Source organism: Talpa occidentalis, unplaced genomic scaffold (genome assembly GCF_014898055.3).
Source record: "Talpa occidentalis isolate TD23 unplaced genomic scaffold, MPIMG_talOcc4v2.1 talOcc4.13, whole genome shotgun sequence".
In the NCBI taxonomy this organism is placed as follows: Eukaryota; Metazoa; Chordata; class Mammalia; order Eulipotyphla; family Talpidae; genus Talpa; species Talpa occidentalis.
The window spans coordinates 97,541,646-97,558,966 of record NW_023601322.1 but is presented as its reverse complement, the minus strand read 5'-3'; the positions used below and the strand labels follow the sequence as shown (position 1 = coordinate 97,558,966).

Below are 17,321 nucleotides of genomic sequence, written 5' to 3'. Positions count from 1 at the left end.
TACACCCTTCAATAGCTGTCCAGAGCAAAGTATAATATACATCATTTATTAGACTTTTAATAGTACAGGTATCAGACATACCATGTTAGGATGGATATTATTTGGTGAAATGAAGAAAGAAAACTTTAGAAACTACATTTGAATCCTTCTGTCCACAAGCAGGAAGTAAATTTAGGATAAGGACATTCCAGCACAATGAAATACTTAAGCATGGTCTTAGGTGTCTTACTGTGTCTATTAGCAGGCAGAACTGAAAAGAAGGACCCCCAAATCCCATTATCTGGCATGTGTCCTTGTGTGTGGTGGTTTTTAAACCACTTTTCCTCTTTTGACTATTAAATGAATAGAAGTAACTAGGAAAAATGTTACCTCCATAAAATATTAGGGGACTAGTACTGACAGGTGGAGAATATACATGAAATGCTGGCCCAGAGTGTCGCCACCTGGATTTTTGGATTTGGATTCTGGACTGAACGAGGCAGTCTGCTAACTTAAATTTGAAGACAGAGGTCAGCGAGGTGGCCTCAGACCAACTGTGACATCTGTTTATGTTCATGGTGGCATTTGAGGGTGAGCCCCCTTGGTTCTGAGGCCTTTGATAATTGCGCTCACTGTTCTGGTGAAAAGATAGTCTGTGGATGCATGTGCCAGCTCTTCTGGCCTCAAGTGTGACCCACCAGCTGAGTCAACCTTCTAGTGCCTGGAAAGAATTCTTTCACTGTGAGGTCAGAGTTAGTGACTCAGTGCTTTTTAGGAACATGTTACATTAACTGTGAATTCATGAGAGAATTACGGGGCTGGCAGGCATCTCATTCCAGCTCATGTGTTTGTTTAAGAAGCCCATCATTCCTTTTGATCTTGAATATTTTCTCCAGAACGCAAAAGGAAAACCCTGTGAGAGGGATCTGTTGATCCTAGGACCACTGGGTGCCTTTGTAATTCCCTGACTTGAAAAGAACTTCAGAGTCTCTGCTAACTGGGCAGGTGCGAGGTCGAGTTGAACTGCAGATCTGACATGGAGGAGGTCGTGCTGGATAAACATCTGTCTGCATCTGACTGTACCTGTGCCTGAGTCACCTTCCTCCTGCCTAACAGGTTACTAGGCAACAGGAGTGATTCAGATACTAAACACCTCACCACAGTGAGCTGTCCACCCACACTATTTCCAGGAAATGTCCTTCTCTCGTCACCAGGGAGCCGGGTAAACATACACAGGGCCGCTGAAGGCAACAGGTGATCCGAGCTGGGTGTCAGAAGGTGGGGCTGGCTAATATTTGGAAGAAATTACCTCACAAAGCAAACAGACCGTTACCTGCTGGCAGCTATGACTGCTGTGGGGCCGCAGGGGGAGAGCAAGGGGAGTGTGTGGGGAGGGAGGGAAAACTTGAATCTCTCCACAGAGGACCTCATGAGAGGAAATCCATGAGAAAGAAAAAAAAAGTTCACTCCTTATTATAAAAATAGACCAAGATCTTAGAAAATGACAACATAGGCTGGTGATAACAGCTGAACTCTGAAGCCAGATCTGGGTTCTGGACCCTCCTCTGCCCACTGACTTAGGGGTCTAGCTTTCATGTCCTCATGCCTCGGACAGAGATGACACTGGTGTCCACCCTACGGGAGTACATTTGGGAACTCCCTTGTCTGTTACCATAAACTTGGGTACCTGTTATCATGCCCTCCAGCCCCCAGGCAGCCCCCTAAGGAGGGACAGCAACTTCTGAAGAAACAAAACCCAAAGATGGCAGAGAATTTTTCAGTGATTCACCTTGTTTTTTTCTCTAACATTTGAGAACTGCAATTATAACAAATAATCATATCCTTGAAGAGCCATTCAAGGGTTTTCAGCTTTACCTACCTTGAAAATTATTCGTATGTTGAAAAGTGGTGTCAGGATGATGTAGAGGGGGTGGATATAATTTTGGAGGTTGCTTGGAGGGTTTGGGGGTATCTGTGATCAGATGACCCAGAGGACTGAAGCTGTCTGGGTTTTGTGCTTCCCTATTTCCTAGTACCTTATGTTGGATCCCATTTTAAAAAATAAGATAGATGATTAAAAAAACACAACCCGAAGTAAATCGCAGGGTAAGTCGAGTGAAATTTCAGCACTCTGGGGACCCTGATCACACAGAAGCCTCATTGATTGCAGAACAAGAAGGGTGACCGAGGGTCTTGCACCTCCCACAGACCCAATGCTTGGCTGGGCACAGCCTCACTACCCAGACCTGCATGGACCCAGTGGTCCTGCTGATCCTGCACGTGGCCCAGCCCCTTGGAGGCAGCAACTGTTCCAGCCCTTGCTGGACTGAGCCCCAAAGAAGCAGCCAGGAGAAAAGGTGGGGTTTTCCATCCCAATCTCATCTTTTAAAGGCTCTTACTTCCCTTGAATGTATTTTTGGAGGAAGGCTCAGTGTGTGCAGTTGCGTGGGGTTGGGCCGCAGAGCGGGCAGCTGGGCCCGCGGGCTGGTGGGACCCTGGAGTGACTTCTGAGCTGCCAGGAGTGCAGAGCCAGTGGGGCTGGAGCTGTCTTCTCCCAAGCTTGCAAGGTCTCTCTGCTTCACAGAGGGCGAGAGGACAGGGAGTCTGTTTCCCCAAAAAGGCGCTACTGTAAAGTCAAGAAGAATAGGGGGAGACGGTAGTGGCTCTCTGGGGGCTAACCCTGATGGTTTGTTTAAACTTTTTTCGTGGTACAACCTGAGTACAAGATGCCCTTCTGTTGAAGAAGCACAGACATCTGGACTTGCAAAGAATAGCCTAGTGACTGATGGGGACTTTGCAATCTCTGTCAGAATAAGAAGAGAACCCCTCTCTGACCTTTTCCTGATGCCCACCCCCACCCAGCACATGCACACACAGACACACAGTGCTTCCCTGAGTTAAGCACAGAAGCTGGAAGTCCTGTTTTCTATGCAGCCTTAGACTTTGAATGACTTTCTAAGTGGAGAATGTTGATGTGGGGGGAATGCTTTAACTTTGGCTTGTTGTATAAAGAAGCTAGAGTTTTCTAATGAAGTTAGATTCTCAATCATTCATCACGAATCTTTGTTACTTGATCGAAAACTGTATAGACCATCATTCATAAGAAATTACTGAAGCAGCATAACGTATTTGCACTACCTAAAGAAGCCATTAGGGCCTCCCCTGGTGATGCAGCAGGTTGAGCACAGCTCTGTGAAGCTGTCTGCAGCCTCTGCAGTGCTGGTTCGATCCCAGGCGGCTGGCAAGAATCCCACATGGTGCACAGACCTCTCCTGTCTCACCCGCTGCTCCCCTCAGCAGTGTATTTCGTCAGTCTGCCTATTCTGTTCCCTGCTCTGTCTCTGGTTAGTCCTCTCACCCTCCTCCACATCTGGCCTGTACACCAGTTCTTGTATAAATAAAAAAATAAATCTTTTAAAAAAATTCTCATAAAAAAAAATAAAAACAAAAATCAAAAACAAAAGAAGCCATAAGTATTCCTTCGAATGATTCAAATAAACTTATTTTGTTACAAAAATTTTTAAAGTAGGAACTTGTTATTTGAATTAAGAAACTTCTAATACCTAACCAGCTGTTTTTCCAGCTATTTGACTCAGAATGCTTGTGTGATGTGTGAGGTTAAAGCTGGCAAATACTCAGAAGGGGTAAAAATCAAATATAGAACTGCTCATCTGTTTCCAGAGAAATCTAGTCTTGACCCTTTAAACCTTAATGCTGACAGGATAATTTACCTCTTTAAATCAAGATATGCAAAATTTCAGATGACATGGAATCTTACTTCTCAAATTTAAATAGTTTAGAAAAGCTGTTTTAAATAGTATTTAAACATAGTCTACAATTTGCATTATATTACTTCTGACTTTGGCCCTGCAACCGTGTATATAATGGTTGCTCAGTACAATAGAAAATAACTCAATTCTCTGAAGTCTCTTGTGCAGGCCTGTTGCCCCCCCCCCCAATAACTGTCTGTTGTTTACCTTGCTTGTAGTGAACCATCCCTTGCTTCATCAGATATGACCTTTCATTTTGACCTCACAGGATTACTTTTTTTCCTTTTAGTGTCTTCCTTTTTTTTTTTAATTTTACATATTTATACAAGAGATTTTATTTATTTATTTAATTTTATTTTTAAAGATTTATTTATTTGTTTGTTTGTTTTGTTTATACATGCACTGGGTACAGTCAGAAGCGCGGGAGGGTGAGAGAATTCACCAGAGCCAGAGCGGGGAGCAGAGCAGGCAGAAGGACCGAAGTACACTGCTGAGGGGAGCAGTGGGCGGCAGGAGAGGTCTGCGCGCCATGCAGGACCCTCCTCCGGTGGCCGGGGAGCAGCCGGGGATTGAACCGGTGCTGCAGAGGCTGCGGGCAGCTTCGCAATCCAGTGCTCAACCGCTGCGCCACCGGGGAGGCCCTATTTATTTATTTTATTTATTTATACAAGGGTACAGGCCAGAGGCGCAGGAGGGTGAGAGGATTCACCAGAGACAGAGTGGGCAACAGAACAGGCAGACGGACAGAAAGAAAGCACTGCTGAGGGGGGCAGTGGGCGAGACAGGAGAGGTCTGCCACGCCATGTGGCTATCTCCCTGGCCGGCTGGGAATCGAACCAGCGGTGCATAGGCTGCAGACAGCTTAACAGCGCTGCACTCAACCTACTGTGCCACCGGGGAGGCCCTGTGCCTTCTTAATATTTCTTGCTGATTTTTATTTTCTGTTAACCAGAAATGAAGAGCTCTCTGCTAAGGTCGTATTTAATGGAGTATAGTACTGTAGAAAAGGGACTGCTCCATCAGGCTCCCCCTAAAAATCTTCTTAGGCCAGTGGATCACTGACTAGTTCATGGGACCTGGAGGATGAGTCCTTCTTGACTTGATTTCCCTTTTCATATGCCTATGGAATTTCTGACCTCATACAAGAAATAAAGGCATAAGGCAAACCCCATATAGGTTTTATTGTAATAGACCAGCGGCTAATCCCTTAACCAGGTCCTGATTGAGAATGTGAGCACGTCAAGGCAGAAGAGAGTCAGGACCACGGAGATGACTTTGACTCTCAGTGATGGCAGAGGAAGGCTCAGAGCTTTTTCAGATGTTATCCTGTGCGTCCCCCTGGGCAAGGGTGTCCTTGCAGGCCATGGTGCTGTAGGAACTTCACTTGTCAGCACCAGAGGGACCTGTACCCTTCCATTATCTGTATCTGCTAAGTTAAAGGAGCAAAAATTTTTAGATCTTCGAGGGGATTGACTTATGACCCAGTGCTTCAGCCCTGCGGGGAAACACTAGGACATCCAAATCTTAGTGCACGCTTGGTCAGTAATCTGTACTGACTGCTTTTCCTTCTGTGAGAAACAGGATTTTTACTTACCTTGCTTAAGACCAGTTAGACAGCTTTGCTTTCTTTTTATGGAATGATGTGTTTTTTAATAAGACAGAGTCTTAGACATCTGTAAAATAATGAGCATGTGTTCAGCGAGACAAATGAAACCCGAGGTTGCTAAATTACATGCCAGGCCTAGTCATGACTCTTTTGTGGATGAAGAGAGAGAATTCCATCTCTTCTAACCCAGGGCTTCCCTACCACACCATTAGTTTTTAAACATGTTAAGCCATGGCACCAGATAAGATTTAGGTAAAACCCCCCCCCCCCAAAATAGAAAGCAAGGTAGAGCCCTGGTTGAGCCAGATGGGGGCCTGGGGCCATGTCTGCTTGGTCTCCCTGAGTTGGCAAGGTGGCATCACCAATACAGACAGGGAGTGCGGCCCTGCTCTCCTCCCCCACATCCTAAATAGAACACACCAAACCTGCTCTTGGTTACTTTTCTGGAACATTCCTGCCCACTGTATCTGAAAGTGAATATAAATGGGAAGTTGGGGGAGGTGAGTTAAGGAGACATTAGGGTGCCCTGTTGACTCTGGAACATCTCTACCATGTCCAGGGAGGCGGCAGCCAGGAGCTGGCCTGTATCTCCGATCCCCAAGGCGGGTTCTTCTGACATGGGAGTGGAGGTAGCTGTCCCCGGCCCTAGGTCATTCGATTGCTGTAAGAATTTGTCCTGGAGCTGTCTTGTTTTGTAGAGAGATCCTTTTATCTTAAAGAGGTATTTATCACTAAGATATTTACAGATGAGATTATCTATGATTACTTCCCCAAAATCCAGGGTAGAGGAGAGATGGAAATGATTTCCCATAATCATTGTGCCTCATGATGTTTTCTCTACTGTCTCTCCATTTTCAATGTAACATGTTTGAGATTTTCTATTATAAGTGTTTTAAGTCAAAATGAGTGGTAGGCTTTTGGCCATTGGAAGCCATCTGAAGGCTTTAAAGACACTATAAAGCAGGAAATGGACTGGAAAGAAACCCGGAGAGGGAGGAAGCTGCATAAAGTACTTGCTCAGTTATCCCCCCAGCCATGGTGGGGTACCCGGGGCTCCCCCAGGGTATGTCGTGACTGAATCTCCGTGGCGAGCTGTTCTCTATCACACATTTTCTCACAACACATTGTCATACTCTGTACAAAATGCCGGGAGTGCCTGCTGTTCCTGGTACTATACACCAGCTTTCCTTGTATTAAATATATATTCTTAGATATCTTGTAGTGGGTGGATTTCACCCATTCACATCTCGCTGTGGCTGTGGCTGTGTTTGGGCCAGTCACTGCCCTCTGTAAGTGAGGATATGTGTCCCTGAGCTGTGCTAGAGAGAGCCGAGTCCAGTCCTTGGGTGATCCAGATGGACAGAACGGGGGAGGGGGTGGCAGAGGGGCAGAGGAGGGAGTTTGGAGCTTCCCTGAGAGCTGCTTCTGTTTACTCTACATTAGCCGCTGAGGTGAGTTCACTTTCCTTTAAATTTATCCCTCGATGTTCTTAAAATATGCCTCTAAAGTATGGATGCACTGTTTAGTACAAGCTTGGGAACTCCCTGCTCCTTAATAGCTTCCCTGTTGCAGATTATGCTACAGACTACAGCAAACAAACAAAACCCCAAGCAAACAAAAAATTCCAAATTAGAAAACAAAAATTCCATTTAGGCTATTATTGTGTTTTTTTTCATGCAGATTTTTAATCACCCATGTGTTTAAAAATACCGCTAGGGTGGCTGTTTTTCAGTCAGGTACTTTTATTTATGTGGGGTCATCAATGAAAATTTGATTCAATGGAAATAGGACTCCATATGGAATGACATCCTTTGGCTTCCGATGCTAATTGAGTTACTTGTGTTTCCCGACGACCTCTTGGCATGATGCTCAGGGTTGGACCAGTGTTGAAATCATCCCATGTTTCTCTAAACCTGCCTCCCTGCCGGAAGCAGCTCTGAGCACAGCTTGATGCTGAGGGCAGGTGGGGGGCTGGGCTGGGCAGGATCGCTCTTCACTCATTTCTATCCACTGCTGACCAGAGGCAGCTTGGCATTTTTAAAAGCTGGATTTTTTTTTAAAGACTTCTGCTTTTTAAATATTGTACTTTCATTTTTATCTACACAGCCTAAATTTCCAAACTTCCTAAGTTATATGTAACGTATCTCCACATACTAATTCATGCACCTATGTGTATAAAACCAGTCTTCCCACCCCCCTCCATGCTCATCATTTGAGTTCTCTTTGCTCTTTTCCTTGTCTGGTATATGATTCTGCTAAACTCCAAATGGTATTTCAGGCTCTTCTCTGACTGATAAAGGTTGCTTTGTTGCTCACTGGTGTATAGAAGCTGCTTCTGGTTGGAAACTGGTGGTGGTGAGGGGCTGATCCCTTGACGAGAGTCCCATTGAGTGTGGGGTCCTGCCTTCTGCTGCCGACGTAGCCAGTTTCACACACAGCAGAAGCCCAGAAATCATCCTGCCTTCTATGCTGACCTTCCATTTACTGTCCCGATGGTCCTGTCAGCGGGGAAGCTAACAGTTCCTACATGTTCAACCCTGGATGGATGTTTATCTTGAGATTGGTTACTCTGTTCCATTAATCTCAAAGTACGGTTTTTATAGCTTTTGCAGTTTTTACAGTTTTCTCTCTCTCTAGTTTCTATCCTGCCTAGTTTAAAAAATAATAACATTTCTGCATCAAATATCAAACTGAATTTTGAATCCTGATAAGTCTATTTGCTAGTTGCAACTTTTCCTGTCCCTAGAGTGTGTCTGGTTTTATTCTTCCTGTGCTGATGCGGCTGTATCTTTAACCTTTTCTTAAGCGCCTCCTGTGAATTAAACATTTCTTAGAAGACAGCACAGGGGAGATCAGTTAGATAATAGTCCATTATGACCCGTCACATTAGAATATGACACACACTCTCGTTTTCCTGTGTTAGGAACGAGAAGGAACACACAAGCAGCCATCATGGACTCAAATATGGGGGCATCTTCAATGGAATCCGCTTGGAGTTCGACAAAGTTGTGACTGAACAGGTTTCTAGAAGCTGTTGACAGTAACTGTGGCTTGCAGTTTGGGACCTAAGTGTTCTTCATATTCCTCCCACATGCTGGTGCTCAGAGGTGTTTCTGATGTGAGTGTCCAGTAAAATGTTTAAATGTCCTTTACCTCCTCAGCCTTCTGCTCCTCTTCTTACTCTGTCGCCTGCCTGTTTGAGGTTTCTTCCTAGCACCCTTGTCCTCGTTGGCAGAACGTCCACTCCTTGAGGGCAGTGTCTTACTTTGGTTGTATCCCTACAAAAGTCTCTGGCACACAGCAGATGCTCACTGACTATTGCTGAATGAGTAATTGTCCTTGTCTTTTTAGGTAGTAGATCACAAAACATGCTACTTATTCTTTCAGTACAGAAAGGTAAAAGGTAATATAGATGTTCCACGTAAGTAGTCCCTCTGCAGTAACTTTGTAATTTCTTCATATGTAACACAGTTTTTCTCCACAAAAAATGGTGCAGTCTGTACCATTGTGCAGCTTGCTTTCTTCACCTAACATTGTATGATAGTGAGATAGTGTTTTATGGTACAAATGACACATTGTTATAATGGCACTAGTCCCATCTTGTTCCACAGTGTCTTTTCGGCCTTGTGGGTCCAGAACCACTTATTTGCAATATCAAAATCTAAACTTTAAAAACAAAAGACCCATGGACCTCCCTGGTGGTGCAGGGGTTAAGTCTCATTGCTATTAAGCTATTGTGAGCCACTGAGGCCTGAGTTGGATTCCCAGCCAGGGAGCTGTACACATGGTGCGGCAGACCTCTCCTGCCTCGCCTGCTGCTCCCCTCAGCGTTTGGTCAGTCTGCCTGTTCTGCTCCCCACTCTGTCTCTGGTGAATCCTCTCACCCCCCACACTTCTGGCCTACACCCCAGTTCTTGTATGCATAAATAAATAAAAATAAAAACAAAAGACCCATCCTTCCATACTCCCTCCCTCCCACCTCCCTCCTCCTTTTCCTCCTAAGCTCTTTCCTTTCCCTCATGCCCCCTTCTTCGACAAGCCTTGGTGTGAACATTCCTGGCGAGACGACCAAAAGCTCTTTGTACTCTATTCACCCAACATAGTAATAGATCGGCATGTCTTATATAATAAGTTAAAATTTGATATCTGCTTTCCCAAATCCAGCAGCTGGCAGTGGTGAGCTAATATTTGACATATAACCCCACATTTTTTCTGAGACCAAACAATACTTAAATTAATGTAATTGCCAAACAATTCTGAAGAGTTGGATTTTGAAAACCATAATCTTTTGCGAATGCAGGAGCTTTAGGTAAAGTCTTGTAAGGGCTTCAAAAAAATAACATGTAACTCAACATTCAGTAGAAAAACACTAATGTAAAATTTAAAAAGAAGATATGGAATTAGGATGGGGGGGCTTGTGATTATTATTTGGTAATATTTTAATGGGTTTTTGCCAACTGATTTAAATTAACATTTCCAATCATTCTTTGAATTTAAAAAAGTAGCTTTTGCGTATGGTACACATACTCCTTTGAAAGCCATATTTTATTTAATACTTTGGTAATTTTAGGTTGTTTTGTTAAAGTTTATTGTCATAGACAGCAGCGGACAGAAACTATTAGCTGACAATGAATACAGTAAAGTAAAAATCTACCACAATAGCAGGAAAAGGGTTTTTTAAAATGCTTTAAATGCACAAGCTTACTAAAATAGCTTGTGAGACAGATGAATGATCAATATTTGCCAAAGACAGCTTGGGCATTTGTATTTTTGACTTCTCTTTGCTGTCTGGTTATGTCCAGGTTGATTCTCTGCTATTTGGCAGCTTGTTTTGTTCGGGAAAAACCACCAAATACATGACTCATTTTGGGGCCTCTCCGGTGGTGCAGCGGGTTTGAGTGCAGCGCTGTGAAGCTGTCCACAGCCTCTGCAGCGTGGGTTCATTTCCCGGCCAGCCAGGGAGCTACCCACATGGCATGGCAGACCTCTTCTGCCTCACCTGCTGCTCCTCTCAGCAGTGTATTCCCGTTCGTCTGCCTGTTCTGTTCCCCACTCTGTCTCTGGTGAATCCTCTCACCTTCTTGTGCCTCTGGCCTGTACCCCAGCTCTTGTGTAAAAATAAATAAATCTTAAATGAGTAATTTTGTTATGTGAAATATTGAGCAGCATCCGGTATATGAAAATGATATTTCTATAAAGCAGGGTTCACCCCTTTCTTGCAAATGAGCACTGCAAAAGATTCACTTCATGCACTGCAGCATTTGCACATCTGTATAACTTAGGGGTGTTTCTCACACCTCCAGAGGTGCATATGCTTCACTTACCCTCCCCCACACTATGTGCCATTCCCTCAGGGAGTCAGTATATTTTTTCACAAGAGTCTAAGAATTATTTTTGCCGTGCTTTGCCAGTATGTGTTCCTTGGTTATTTATATTCCACAGATAAGTGGAACCACCTGGCACCAGTCTTTCAGTTTCTGACTTCACTTAGCATCATCATGTCAAGAGCCATCCACTGTTCCCCAAAAGATACCATTTCATAATTTTTAGTAGCTGAGTAGTGAATTCTATGAAACCTTCTAAGAGTATCTAATACCTATCCTAGTCAAATGCTTCCAAAACAGTGAAGAGGGTGGAATGCTCTCCAGCACATTTTATGAGGTCAGCAATTAAGTCTTCTTTTGAAAATTGACTGTAAGTGAAAACTAATTTGTGTCCTTCACGTTAGGGCTGTTGCTTCTAAACAGTACCAGGTGACTGGGCTTCCTCAAGCAGGGCCAATAATGCAGACATGTCCCAGATACAACTTTCTAAAGTGTTATTTTTAATTGCAGTTTATTGAGTTTGAGAAAAGCTGTGAAATAGACATTCCAGTTAATAAATGCTTCTGCGAAGGCAGTGGTGGCAACTTTACCATACATGGCTTCGGGTATTTTCAGCTACAAAGTGCCATACTGAAGGTATTTTTAATGGAGGCTGTACACGAATGTAAAAAGGAGAAAAAATATCACCCTCCCATCACTGGAATCATTATGTTTAATATTTTAGTGTTATTTTCTGACCTCGATACATGCATAATTTACACACTTGGAATTGTAGAAAACACAGTACCTTTTTTAAAAACAGAAGTACATTCTCCTTTTTAACTCTGTTAATGCTTTTATAGTTAAAATGGTCATTAGCATTTGCCTGATTATAAGAATAAGTAATGTGGAAAATTAGAAAATATAAACGAAAAGTGAAGAAAAAAATGAAAATCCCTTTTAAGGTCAAACAGTGGTATATTTTGGGTTTTTTGGTTTTTTTTTTTCAGACTTTTTCCTCTCCATAAGAATACACATCTTTACATTGCTGAAACCAGGCAATTTTCTTGGCATTGGAATCTTAAAAGTACCTTGATACAATACTCAAAAGTGAACTTGGCCTTTTTTCAGTTCATACACTGACTTCTTGAAAAAAATATAGTGCTTTTTCCCCCTTTTTTTCTAATCTCTTGGAGGTGCAGCTTGGGAATATTGGAACTAAGTTTCCCTGTTATGATATTCTTCAACGCAATACAAAATAAGTGCTGTATCCTGCTCTGGAGTTCTGCTTAAGGGAAGTAGACTATTGGCTTCAGGCCCTTCCAGAGTCTGCGGTGTGCCCTCACTCATGCTGTGAGCTTTCTGACACCTCCAGCCACCGATGCTTTGTGGTCGAGTGTTCAAATCCCACACTGGGACATGTCTACACAAGACACTGAAAGACACGCTTACTTATCAGAAATGATGCTTTGCAACTTTGAGCCAGCAACTGGTCGCCAGCGGAAATAAAGCTTTGAGTGAGCTATTCTTCCTATTTTCAGAGAGAAGTGCTTCAAAGGTTTTGACACAGTGGAATATTCTTGGATCACTTTATATCTTTAGCTCTTGCTAAAGATATTGAGATTTTCTAGAATATTTTCCTTTTCCTCCAGCAGATCATATGTTTTTCGGCAATCACTCTGAATAGCCATATACTTGAGACCACAACTATTTTTCAGAGAGTATTTATATACATTGTATACACCAAAGGTCTTTATTTCCTTCAAGTGAAAGTTTTTTTATATGCAATCTTTATGAGGAAAATTACAGAAATGGAAACATGGCAAGAGCTTTTCTTTTCCTTTATTAGGATAAATGAAAATGCAGTAGACAATGGTTTTATAGATACAGTTTAAGAAAGCTATTGTCAGGTAGCTGTTACTTGCATTCCTTAAAATTGTTAAAATAACATTGTTAGATTCTGAATTTTAATCTTTCAATTTATTCTTTTGCTGCTTCTTTCCCAGGCGTGCCATTCCTTGTGTGGGAGAATCAGGGTCCCTCTTCAGAGACCCAAATTTAGGAAGCAAAAATCATCACCCATAATTTGTAGAAGCCAAAGCCTAGACTGGAAACATGGTGAAATAAGTGCTTTTGAGAGACTAACAATTAATTTAAAAACAATATAGCAACTTAAAGTCTGGGAGAAGCGAGAACAAAACACAGTGACCTCATGGTTTTTGGAGACGGTATTGCATTTAGAGTCACATGCCATTTGAAAGAAATGAAGTATTATACAGTCGTGCGAAAGCAATTCTAGAACATACACAGCCCCATGTTTGTTTGTTTTTAATAATAGAAGCTGAGAACAGCATGTACCATATGTGAGAGGAATACATCCTGTTACTTCCTTTGTGGAACTTTTTTGTGCTTGCATAAGAGAATGAGAAGTGCACATTTTATTCAGGCCTTTGTCAATCTTCATGGAGTCTTTCCTTGCCTATTTTTCCATTCCTGATAGTGAAGGTGACGCTCTGCTTCTTATATCACAAGAGATTGTCTAGTCAGCATGCTACCCACACTTCTGCATCATCACATATAAATAGCAACAAGCACATAACCTGCAAAAGATGCACATTCTGGTACCTTCGTCCTCACTTTTACAGTGTTTAATTCTTGCTACCAAGAAGTACTCCCCTAAATCTCTCAGGCTGTATTCAACTAGATCTTGAACTTGTTTTGCTAGCACTGAGCACTAAACAGAAATGTAATAACCAGTAGCCCATTGTATTTTAAGTGCATACCAAAATGCCACATTCTGTACTTCAGACCTCACAAGGAATTATGTTAAAGGGTAGCTTGGTGACATTTTGCCAGCTGCACTGCAGATCAGTGAGCTCCCTGTTCTTGGGCAGCTGCCCTCTGCTTTAACCACGAAACCACAAGCACCCTGTGAAATGATTCTCCTCAAGTCTTGCCTTCCCTCTGCACTCAAACAGGATGATTTAACTCCTTTCTGTAGGTCTAGCTCAAAGGGGATTTCACTCAAATACTCAAAGTGGAAATATGCTCCTGGCACGCTCTAGTAAACAGCAACCAAAGTTGCAAGATGTCATTTTAAACACCCATGTGAGTCATATGTTTATATTATTTTATGCAAGTTTATTTTTTGGAATCATATAAAATATGCATGCAGTTTGCTCACCACATGGGAGCGAAATCAAGACATGGATTTTCTAAGTATTCCACAGAGCACGGAATAAAGGAGCTTTATTAGAGAATGATGAAGTTATTTTTAAGGTTCTGTTTTTTTCCTCTTCATTTCTTATCATGGCTTTCCTGTAATCAGACATCATGCCTCCAAATCTGAAAGACTGTTTGTGACTGTTAATGAGGAAATATACTGTTGACTTTGTAACTGTTTACTGACTTAGAATGAGATCTCTACCACTTAGGAAGTGCTTTACGGTTGGGGTGTAGAGTATTAGGCCCTGAGCCCTAGCTTCTGCTTTTCTCTTTCCTAGACCAGCTGCTGTTCTTAGGAGAGAAATATAAGCTTCAATGTCAGACTTAAATAACTTTTAAAAATACTTTATGGAATGAGTTACTATGGTTCTTAGGAACCTCTTCAATAGGTCATCTGTGCAGGCTTCTGTTACTTTAGAGTAATAAATAAAAAACAAAGGAAATCAGTCCTTAGGTATGGGAAGCTAGGAATGTCGAGGCAGCTCACCATCTCTGTGGGTTAGATCTAGGCAGTTAGATCTCATCTTTCTGCTAGAGCCCCAGGGTGTTTGTGCTGACCATCTCTGGCTGTTGCTGTCCGGCCAGGTGTTCCAGGGCAGGTGTATCCATGGCGGTGGCGTGGGGTGACCTAGTGACCCAAATCTACCCTGTACAGTTCCTCACAAGTGGATAGAATTATGGTTTCAGTCATTAAATGGACGAATGTCTGTTTAAATGATCGGAGGCCTCTTTTGCTCACCAGCTGTAGGAGATAAGCATCTCAGAACAGATGGTTCTCCCTCAGCTTATTCTCTGAGGCTATGGGTCATTCCTGTGTCACTGGCAGTAGGAGAGTAAGGATGGGTGGGAGTAGAAAATTCCAGCTTAGTTCTTGCTACTTGACCGAGGAAAACACCTGCATCAGGAGGAAGAAGCCTGGAGAGCCCCTATACCCCACCCTGAAGAAATTCTTTATAATCTCCAAGACTGTTGGGAATGGAGGTGGGTGAGGGGCAGCTTTAGGGCAAGCATAAGCCAGCATGGTGCGGGGGTTGTAGGGGTGGGGAGAATGGAGACGTGTCCACCGCTAGGCCCCGTGCACTGAGAACTTCTGATTCAGTCTATTGAAAGGAATATTTTCGATATCCCCTTGTCTTTGACCTTGTCTTCAGCCCTCTTCTGCTATGGGGTCCTGGTGGCTTGGCCCATGTCTGCCTGCCTAATGTCACTCCTCTGTCTCACCTGCCTCCCCCCACTTTATCCTTTGGTTTTCCTCTGTTCCTTCACCCTCACGCCTGTCCCTCCTTTTACTTTCTGTTGTTGAATTATCTTCCTTGGGACTCTGCCTCTCTAAGTTTCCAATCCCTCCTGTACCCCTAAAACATGTATAGTGTTGTAAACCACCATGACCTCAAAAAAATTGATTAATTAAAGAAGCCCCCCCCCCCCCAAAAAAAAAAAAAGATTCCTCTCTCCTTGCTGGACAGGCAGGAAGTGTCCTGCTTCTAGTCCAGGGCGGCTACTTGTCTTTCCAAAATATACTGGCACCAGATCTGCTCGTTGGGCCTCTGCAGCCACTCACAAGATGTCGAATAGCTAGGCAATAGAAGCCAAAATTTAAAACAGGCTATGGAACATTTTGCAAATCAAATGTTCGTGAAGGTCTGTCTAAGTCCTCACTTAACACCCTCATAAGTTCTTAGAAGCTGCGACTTTATGCAGAACAACCCGTGAAAAACGCAGGCCCTCAAATAACATCATTTTCATCCCATGTTTTTTTTTTTGTCCTCCTCAACATCGCGAGGAAGCCACACTGAATGGACCTACATTACTGGAGGACCTGCTGGATTTTATGGTCAAACAGCGCAAAACTGCTGGTGCCACCGACATGGGTCCCACCCCCTCGCCTGCTCTGTGCACTGCAGCTCACTTATTTCTCCTTGTGAAATACTCGTGGCCCCACAATTTATTGTTTCCAAGCTTGCACAGCTAATATTTGCTCTGTGTAAATAAGTATGCATTTCAACATGTAGTAAGTTATCGCCCTGCCAGTTAAAGTGACCACTTTTTTTTAGTGAGAAAGAAAACAGACCATCCGTTTCACCACATCTGAATCCAAATCTTGGTCAATTTTGATGAATTTTGTTAGGAAACCCATCTGCTTTTTGTCACCTCATATTATTTAGTTACAAGTTTATTTTTGGAGCACAGTTTACACAAATTTTGTTAAACAGTTTGCTTTTCATTGGCTGGTCCTGATCTTATTGGTAGAAAACGTAGTAATATGTGTCATTTCAGAACCACCGTGGAAGTGGTCAGCGGGGCTGCCACAGGGTGAGGAGCCAGTGGGCTGGGGCCTAGTGGGCAGCACAGCTGAGCCCTTCTGTTCTGGTTCTTTAGAAAAAACTTACAGATTAACCAACTGACAGCATGTGTACCAAAAAATTCTTTTCTTTTAAGGGTACTATAAATGATTTTTAGTGAATTTACGGGATTGTGCGATCATCACTAACTAGTTTCAGAACATCTCCATCACCCCATTTCCAGCCTGCTTTGCACTCAGGTGTCACATGGAGGCTGTGTGAGTATCCTCTGACATGAGCTTCAGACTCTCATCCCTGCCCCCTGGGCTGACCCACCTAATGTCACCCGCGGGTTCTGTAAGCTCACCCTGTGGAAAATCTAACGTGTTTCTCCCTAGAGCCGCCACTTTTCCTCCTGTGTTCTCCCTCTCGCTTACTTGTCCCCCAGCTAGAAACCTGAGTGTCATCCTTCGCACCTGCTCCTCCCTCTTCCCACACAGTCGGTCTTGCAGCAGTTGATGGGACTTGTAAACGGTGCTGGCTTCCACCTCTCTTCCGGGCTCTGGGGTGGCCAGTGTAGGCCAGCTTAGCGCACCCACACCCCTGGTATGGGTCCTGGCCCCCTGCGCCCGGCCTCTTCTGCACTTCCATCCACCACGCAGCCCTGGTGAGGGGCCAGGTCACCCAAAGGCAAATTCAGCCCCAGGTGCTTGAAGTCGCTGCGCTCACAGACTCTGTGTCCCCAAGTGTGACCCACATCTTGGTCTTCCACAGGCCTTTAAAACTCAATCAGGTGGGCTTCCCCTGGTGGTGCAGAGGTTGAGCGCTGGGCTGAGAGGCTGCCTGCAGCCTCTGCAGCGCCGGTTCGTTCCCCGGCCGCCGGCAAGGGTCCCACAACCAAACACACAAACAAACAAAAAAAACCAACTCAATCAGGTGCCAGCTCTGCTAGGGAGCCTTTCCTGACCATCATCCCACCCCAGTCCTCCCTGCCCCTCCAGTCCCTCTGGGATTAGGGGGCCCTTCCTCTGTTCCCCAAGTTAATCAGTTCACCTCTGTTATTTGAATTACAACATTCTGTATTAAGCTCTTCTGCTTCTACCTGTGGCATTTTCTAGTGGCGTGCAAACTCTTTGAGGCCATGTTTATCTGTCTG

At 43.7% G+C, this 17,321-nt stretch overlaps 1 protein-coding gene across 3 annotated transcripts in view; it reads left to right on the top strand.

Moving 5' to 3' along the window:
• The window catches only part of SGMS2 (sphingomyelin synthase 2), a 124,758-nt gene that overhangs the window by 89,186 nt on the left and 18,251 nt on the right, over window positions 1-17,321 (top strand). Inside the window, exon 1 of one of the 3 annotated variants that reach the window (XM_037509580.2) lies at window positions 1,109-1,233. The exons of the other annotated variants lie outside the window; for them this stretch is intronic. The gene's annotated coding sequence lies outside the window, so the exon portion shown is untranslated. Of the gene's footprint in view, window positions 1-1,108; window positions 1,234-17,321 lie in introns of those variants that run through there. 3 annotated transcript variants of the gene reach the window in all.